General features: G+C 36.4%; 1 pseudogene; it reads right to left on the bottom strand.

Annotated features, from left to right (window-relative positions):
* Positions 1–460: 460 nt before the first annotated feature.
* On the bottom strand, positions 461–8,057 carry LOC116813850 (ataxin-3-like; annotated as a pseudogene).
* Positions 8,058–8,593: the final 536 nt, after the last annotated feature.

Raw genomic sequence — 8,593 nt, 5'->3', positions numbered from 1 at the left:
ATGTTGGAATCCTATGCTGTAATCACACAGGATAATATTGGAAAAATAGGAGTATTTAAATTATTTACTTATTTTTTATTTTTTTGAGACAGAGTCTCACTCTGTCACCCAGAGCGGAGTGCAGTGGCATGATCTCAGCTCACTGCAACCTCTGCCCCTGGGATTCAAGCAATTCTCATGCCTCAGCCTCCCAAGTAGCTATTACTACATGTGTGCACCACCACAACTGGCTAATTTTTTTGTATTTTTAGTAGAGATGGGGTTTCGCCATGTTGGCCAGGCTGGTCTCAAACTCCTGGCCTCATGCGATCCTTCCACCTTGGCCTCCCAAAATGCCGGTATTACAGATGCGAGCCACCACATCCAGCCTAAATTATTTTTGAATGATATTTTTTCCTTCTGTTTTCAAATTATTTCCAACAGTTTCTAAGGACATGGTCACAGCTGCCTGAATCATGGCTTATTCACTCATATCACCTAGATCACTCCCAAATGCTCCTGAACTTGTGGTCAGCCTTTCACATGGATATGAAATTTGTCCTGGTGAATCTACCTGCTGCTGCTGCTGCTTTTCAGACAGGTTTCTCTTCTCTTCTAAAGCTCTTTTGAAGTGAGATTTTTCCTGAGGTCTATGGAATATCTTGAGATAAATTTCTGGAACTGCCTTGCATACTTAGCTGAATAGCTCTGCAGAGATCTGCTTCTTCATCTTCCAGGTCAATTACTTGGCGACTTAGCCCAGAGCCCTCTGCAAATCCTCCTCATCATCTAACATTTCTGACCCATCATTTGCCTCTAAGACTCATTCCAGGTTTGTTTTATGGAACCTTTGCTGTTAATTTATCTAAGTCTTCTGCAATAAGTTTTGGTCAATGCGTTTATTGGACCCTAATCATCTGCAGGAGTTGGTTGGCCTCACAATCTGGCAGATCATCCTTAACAAGAAATACAGAATAACATTCCTGTTGTAATTGAGCTGAGAAAAGTGCAAGGTATTTATCTGATGTTAAGTCTGAAACCATCAAGAAAGTATTCGAATTAAACATTATTTTCCTAACTTTCTAACTGTAAACAAGTATTATTTATAATTGCATATAAATTACCTTACATTTATAGGGTCGATCCTGAGCCTTTGGTACTCTGGACTATTGAACAAGATTCGGTCTAAACCCCAAATTTTCAAGGCATTGCTTATAACTTGAATAGAGAAAAGACAAAAACAAAAGCAAAAAAACTGTCACTTATATTCCCAGCAGGCTGCTGTAAAAATGTGTTTCTAGTTTCTTCTCTAGAAACTCCTCCTTCTGCCATTCTCATCCTCTGTTCTTCATCTAGCTGATGTACAATTGAAGATAATTCCACAGGGCTAAAATATTCTCCATATAATAAACCATGCCGGCAATGCTGAGCACAAAGCGAGCCTTCTTGTTTGTCATGAAAGATGGACTCCTTGTTTATTTGTCTAAGAAGCTCAATTTTTAACCAATTATCTTAATTTCAAAAATTGTTTCACTGTGTTTTCATTTTCCTACTGTGTGTTTTCTAAAACATCTGTTTACACTAAGATATCTTAATTATGCTTTAATGTTTTTCTTGCTGTGGCATACCAAAATTTCTGTTGGAAAAAAAATGTATCCCACTTTCTTTGGTTAATGGGCTTGATATTTAATTATGTACGTTGAGTAGTACAAAAATTATATCTTATGTTAAACTGACATCCCAAGGATTCTATGGCAATAGTCCAAAATCATAAGAAGGACTATGGGCTTCTAGTAATGGCTATTAATATAACTCTTTAATGTTTTTAAGACAAACTTCTAAACAGACTAAATTTTCTATTCCTGTGTAAATTGCTCTAAAAATTATTAATAGCAGCTTAAAACAACAAGCATTTATTATCTCACATAGTTTTTGAGATCGGAAATTCAGTAGTGGTTTATATAGCTGATCCTGATTCAGGATCTTCTATAAGATTTTAGTAAAGCTGACAGTCAAAGCGCAGTCATCTGAAAGTTGACAGAGACTGACCGATCTGCTTCCAAGGTAGCTCACTTGCATGGTCAGTGGCAGAAAGTCTCAGTTGATTATCACATAAGTCTCAAAGCTATGCTCCATTGCAGCTGACTTCTCCCTGATAAGTCACTTAAAAAAGTGGGATACTAATTCACATACCCACCAACAGTGTATAAACATTCCCTTGTCACTACAGCTACACCAACATCTATTGTTTTTGATTTTTTAATAATGCCCAATACCCATAATGGAGTAAGGTGGTATCTCATTGAGGTTTTAATTTTTATTTCCCTTATGATTAGTGATATTGAGCATTTTTTTTCATATTTGTTGGCCATTTGTATATCTTCTTTTGAGAAATGTCTGTTGTCGTTTACCCACTTTTTAATGGGATTATTTGATTTTTTTTCTGGTTGATTTGTTTGACTTCCTTGTAGGTAGTGGATATTAGTTCTTTGTTGGATGTAAAGTTTGCAAATTTTTTTTTTCCAATTCTGCAGACTGTTTATTCAATATTTCTTTTGCTGAGCAGAACCTTTTCAGTTTAATTAAGTCCCATTTATTAGTTTTGGTTTTGTGCCCAAAAGAAAAGCAGTCACTATTTTAAAGAGACACCTGCATGCATATGTTTATTGCAGCAGATTTCACAATTGCCAAAGATGTGGAATCAACCTAAATGGTCATCAGCCGATGAGTGGATAAAGAAAATGTGGTATATATACAACATGGAAAAATACTCAGTCATAAACAAGAATAAAATAATGAGTTTTTTTTCCAGCAACTTGTATGGAACTGGAGGCCATTATCCTAAGCGAAGTAACTCAGAAATTGAAAATGCAATACTACATGTTCTTACTTAGAAGTCAGAGCTAAGCTATGGATACACAAAGGCATGCAGAGAGGTATAACGGAAATTGGAGACTCAGAATGACGGAGGGTGTGAGGCGGGTGAAGGATGAAAAATCACCTATAAGGTACAATGTACTCTATTCAGGTAATGGATACTCTAAAAGCCCAGGCCTCATCACTATACAATTCATCCATGTCACCCAAAACCACTTGTACTCCTATAGCTATTGAAATTACAAAAACAAAAAGAGGGACCAAGATGGATGTCACAATATATTTTATAACTCAATCACATAAGCAACATGCCATCAATCTGTCATATTCTATTGGCCACATAGATCAACCCTAGTACAAGGTGGGAATGGACTGTACAATGGTATCAATACTAGGAGGTGGAGACCAATGCAGGTTATCTCAGAGGCAGGCAGCCAAATGCATGATCAAGATAAGCCCACATTACTTAGTATTTGAGAACTAGAATAAATTTCTTAAAAGTGTCCTTTAATAAGCCCATCAGGGCTCTAGGTGAAAAAATCAGCCTAAAGCCATTTTATAAATAAGCATAGCTTATATTATTCTACGACATTTCCTTTTGGTCACTGCTCGGTTATTTATAGGGCCTCTCTTCCACCTGCTGTCCAAAGCAACCAGAGGGACTACATAACACTAGTCAACTTGATGAGCTCTACATATTTAATATATCTTCCTCCATTCCCCAACACATAATCCTGAAACTTGAAAAGTTATAATGTTGTCCTGAAGACTATAAAATGTGTTTTGAACTAACAACCAATCTTTGAAAAATGTCCTCCCATAAGCAGAATGCAGTAGGAGACAAAGGACAGAAGTTGAATTACACCTAAATACATACTTGGGAAAAAAGTCTATTCTTATTCCCCATGATTTGTGGCTTTGCTCATTTGAAAGTCTAGGCTCTGAAGAATGCTTCCAAGATGAGCCACATTGATTTAGATGAGATTGCCTCTGGCCAATGTAGCTTTTCATATGATTAAGTCAAAAGTCAAGACGGGATATTTATATTGACTGGGATGATCAATCCTCACCATCCAAATAGGTAAATATTACATAATGGAGGGAAGAATATGGATAGAATTCAGATGACCCGGTCAGGCGCGGTGGCTCACGCCTGTAATCCCAGCACTTTGGGAGGCCGAGGCAGGCGGATCACGAGGTCAGGAGATCGAGACCATCCTGGTTAACACGGTGAAACCCCGTCTCTACTAAAAATACAAAAAATTAGCCGGGCGCGGTGGCGGGCACCTGTAGTCCCAGCTACTCGGGGGGCTGAGGCAGGAGAATGGCGTGAACCCAGGAGGCGGAGCTTGCAGTGAGCCGAGATTGCGCCACTGCACTCCGGGCTGGGCGAAAGAGCGAGACCCTGTCTCAAAAAAAATAAATAAATAAAAAAATAAAGAATTCAGATGACCCCCTACTGCACCCACTAGCACAACAGCACGGAGGCCTAAATGTTATTGTAATCTGTACAGGCAGGAACACCAAAGTCACAGATATTTCATTAACGTAAGTTTGGATCAAACAATTAGGTAGAGAACACTATCAGGTTGAGATTGCTGTCTCAAAGCCAGAAGAATTTGAAATGGGTGATAGAGGAGGTAATTTGTAATTATGTGCCATAAACGCAAAAACTAGAGCCTTTATCCATTTTTAAATCTTTGCTAGTGTTTGCACTTACATTTATATTGTAACAAATTTCCTCCTGTAAAAAGCAGTAAGTATTTTCTAGAGAATTCAAACATAGATACAAAAATTACTGAAACTTTAGGCAATTTTCCCTTGAAAATGAAATTTGTTTCGGTTGTACAATAAATATTTGTATTATGTCATATAGGATCATTTTTTTCTAATTAAAAGAAGATTGTATGTATAATTGGCTATAGTAGATATTTGCTACTTGTTAATTATCCATCGTGTAAATACCCCTTAAATTGTGAAGGAATCCCTAGTGTGATGGTGGAACTCGGGGCAGGCAGGGCCCCATCCTATATTCACGCCCTAATAGCTCATAGACATATAAACTTGGGTTGAGCTTGAATTCACATGTTTCTTTCTTAGGCATTGAATTTTAAGGGAGAGTGAAAGCTATTCAAGAAAATTTGAGGTTATTCAAGTTAAAAGAGTCAAATTTCCAAGAGTGGCATTCCTGAGTGGTGACAGGGCTGTTTCCAGAAACATTAATGTTCAAAGTAGCATCTAGCCAGTCTGTTTCAGTAGTCTGTTGTCTACTGGTTAGTTACCTTGTTCTTGCTTATTTTTTTCAGCCTGGTCCTCCAGATTTATCCTAGGAGCAATTTTATATCATCCAGTAAGCTATTTTCATTTTCATGTTACATTTCTGGTTTTGCTACCAAGTAGTAGGAATTTGAAAAATGCTGCTTTGATGTATATAGCAAGTATATACTTGTCCTTGATGGAGCTCCTGAATATAAGATAAAAAAGTCAACAATCTGTTGATGAAAAGAGAAGAGAAAGAGAAGAGAAAGTGGAAATTATCAGTTTACATTGTACCATTTATCAAGTAAAGATGGGTTTGGAAAATCTATGTCAAATTTATTGCACCATAAAACATAAGAAAGTATTATGGTTGTATATTTCTTTTTGAGTCTATCTTAAACTGTTAGTAGTTTACAGGACAGTTGGTAGAAGCTGGAGCAGCATATAAAATATTGAATATTGCAGTTAGGTAAGTCCTAGGGTTGTGAAATTTGAAAAGGTTTGCTAAGATTCTTTATTAAATCAAGAGCCAACTTCACAGACTCACAGTGACTCAGAAAATTGTAATTTACTTATTTATGTGACAGGGAATGAAACACAGCAATGCCAAAAGATCAAGCTGAAAAACAGTCTTAATATTTTGTTCAAGCAAGTACAAATAATTTTAATCACTTCATCTGCTTTTCCTGAATTTTCCTGTTATACTTGTTTTCTCAATCTATTCTTTTCTTCTTGAGATAGTGTCTCACTCTATCACCCAGGCTGAAGTGCAGTGGAACAATCATAGCTCATTGCAGCCTTCAACTCCTGGACTCCAGCAATCTTCCCACCTTAGCCTCCCTACAAGCTAGGACTACCTGACTCATTTTTTTGTTTGTTTTTCTTTTTTGTAGAGGCAGGATTTCCCTATGTCACCCAAGCTTGTCTTGAACTCCTGACCTCAAGTAATCCTCCCACCCTGGCTTCCCAAAATTTGGGGAAGGCACAGGTAGGAGCCACTGTGTTCAGCCTCAATTTTTATTTATAAATATCATATTGCTAGCTCACCTATAAAGTGATTTTTTATTTACATTTTTTTCCTATGTGATCACATCCAGTTTTATAGCTTTAAATAACATCAATATTCCAATGCTTCCCAAATCTCTCTCTAAATCTGAGCTTTTCTCTGAACTGCAGATTCAAATACACAACCACATAATATTAGGTGATAGAACCATATGAAATTGATGACATCTGACTTTTTGGGGCTCACAAAATATTTATATTGTTCCAATTATCCATATCTTTACTTGGGTATTATATAGTAATATCACATTTTACATTTTCAAAACATAGCTCGTAATTTCCATCCCCTTAAACTCCTTGTCAAAACTTTTCCTAATCCAGGCTTTTAATCTCAGTAAATGGCAACACATTTTACACATTTGCTCATGACTGAAACCAAGAAGGTTCTTGATTGGTTATTACCTCACGTAACTCTAAATTCAGTACATTAATAAGCCCTATTTTTCTACTTCCAACATATCTTATAGATACTTCTATCTTTAGGAATAAAATCCAGTTGAAGTCACCATTACTTCTTATATCGGCTAGCATTATGGTCTCCTGACTAATTTCCCTGTCTCTACACTTGACCACTTTCAAAGGGTCTATTCTGTTCAAAAAATTCAAGGCTGTGAAAGATAGTAAATAATGATTATTTGCCATAGCCTATAAAACGCTACATATTCTGAGTCCAGCTATTTCTCTGACGTCATCCAGCAACACTCTTCTCTTTCTCATTATGTTCCAAACACTCCATTGTTTTTTGTTTATATTTTTCTCCTGCAACATGACAAGCTTGCTCCCCTTCCTTAGTATCTTGCTGCAGCACTCTTATCTTAGATCTCTTACCTTAGATTTTCCTACAGTGATCACCTTCTTGTTATTGCTTTTCCAATTCAAATTCTATCTAACAAAACTAACTTCCTTTAGATAGACTTATATTTCTCTCCCACAGTACTCTGTTTTCTTTACCTCACAAAACTTCACTTAAAGTATAGTATAGTACTTTTACTTTTACCTGGTTTTTCCTATCCTCCCTCCCATTTATCTTCCAGAATACTAATTATTTTACAATTGGGACTTGCCTACCTTGATTACTATTATAAACTCTGCACCATGTTCCAGTCATCTGGTAGTCAATTAATAGATGTGTTGAAAGAATGTAGAAATATATTCTGTAAACTGATAAAATGACATAGACTATATATTCATTTTTAAGAGGTTCATGCACTAAGAAATGTGTAATGTATTTTGATAAATTATAAAATATTTCATGAATATTTTGTCAGAATTTTTAAATATTTAATAATTTGATCTGATTTTTATATGTATGAATTATTCTTTAAGTTACCTTGGGTGCACTTACAAGTCTAGATGAGCTATCACTTAACTACCTTGAAAGAAGAGTTTGGTGTCAATAATTGAGTTACAGTTGCAAAAGACATAGTACATCCTGTTAAATTTTGAAACATGAATATGACTTCAATATAATTACCTAGATTCTGGCTATTAAAGGAAGAGGAAATTAAGATGGCAATAATTACTGTGATGTTGTCTTATATAAATTTAGCTAAACTGGAATTACATAATTTCAAATTCCCTTTCCTTTAAGGTTCTAGTGTAGTGCTGGCCACAAAATAAATTTGTGCAAGATTTAGAAGGTGGAAGTGAAGCAGCAGCAGCCCATGTTTAAACTCAGAAATTTGATGTAAAGTTAGGTATGGTTTCAGATGGCTCACATTGTACATGTCTGCCAGATTATCTTGTTGGTATGAGGAAGTGGTTGGATCTGCAGCACCTGGCGCTCCCACTAGGTCTCTGTCTTCAGCATCTTCAAGTACTTGGCCAAGTGCTTTTGAAGTTCCATGGTAAAGTGCATCAACTCTATTGTAGGTCATGCACATTATCAGAGTTGGAGGCTTCAAAGCAGTAAGAGAAAAACGCAAGTTCAAATTTCATTTATTCTTATTGCTTACAGGCCAACTTACATGGATTTTTAGTTTAGTTAGTTTTTTTTTCATCATGCTTTGTAGTGATTTAGCAGCCTGGGACAATGTAAGATACAATTTCTAAATTAAAGACAAGTTGCTGCAACTGTCCCCTCCTTAAATTAAAAGAGAGTCATGATGTTTGTTGAGATTTTTAGATTTACTGACAAATACCTCACTTGGGCTTGCTAATCCAAAACTTTTATCAAGTAACCTGAGAAGCTACTAGTTTGGAGTGTGGCTCCAATCAAGAAAAGGCTCTTCAGCAGGTCCAGCTTGCTTACAAACTGCTCTGCCACTTGGACCATATGACTCAGCAGATCCAATTTTTCTTGACATATCTATGACAACCAGGTATGCTGTACAGAGCACTTGGCAGGCATGTGCAGATAATCATAATGCAACTCTAAATATTTTAACAAAACTACACCACCCTCTAGGGATAA

This window comes from Hylobates moloch, unplaced genomic scaffold (assembly GCF_009828535.3).
Source record: "Hylobates moloch isolate HMO894 unplaced genomic scaffold, HMol_V3 SCAFFOLD_9, whole genome shotgun sequence".
Lineage (NCBI taxonomy): Eukaryota > Metazoa > Chordata > Mammalia > Primates > Hylobatidae > Hylobates > Hylobates moloch.
This window is presented reverse-complemented; position numbering and strand designations above follow the sequence as displayed.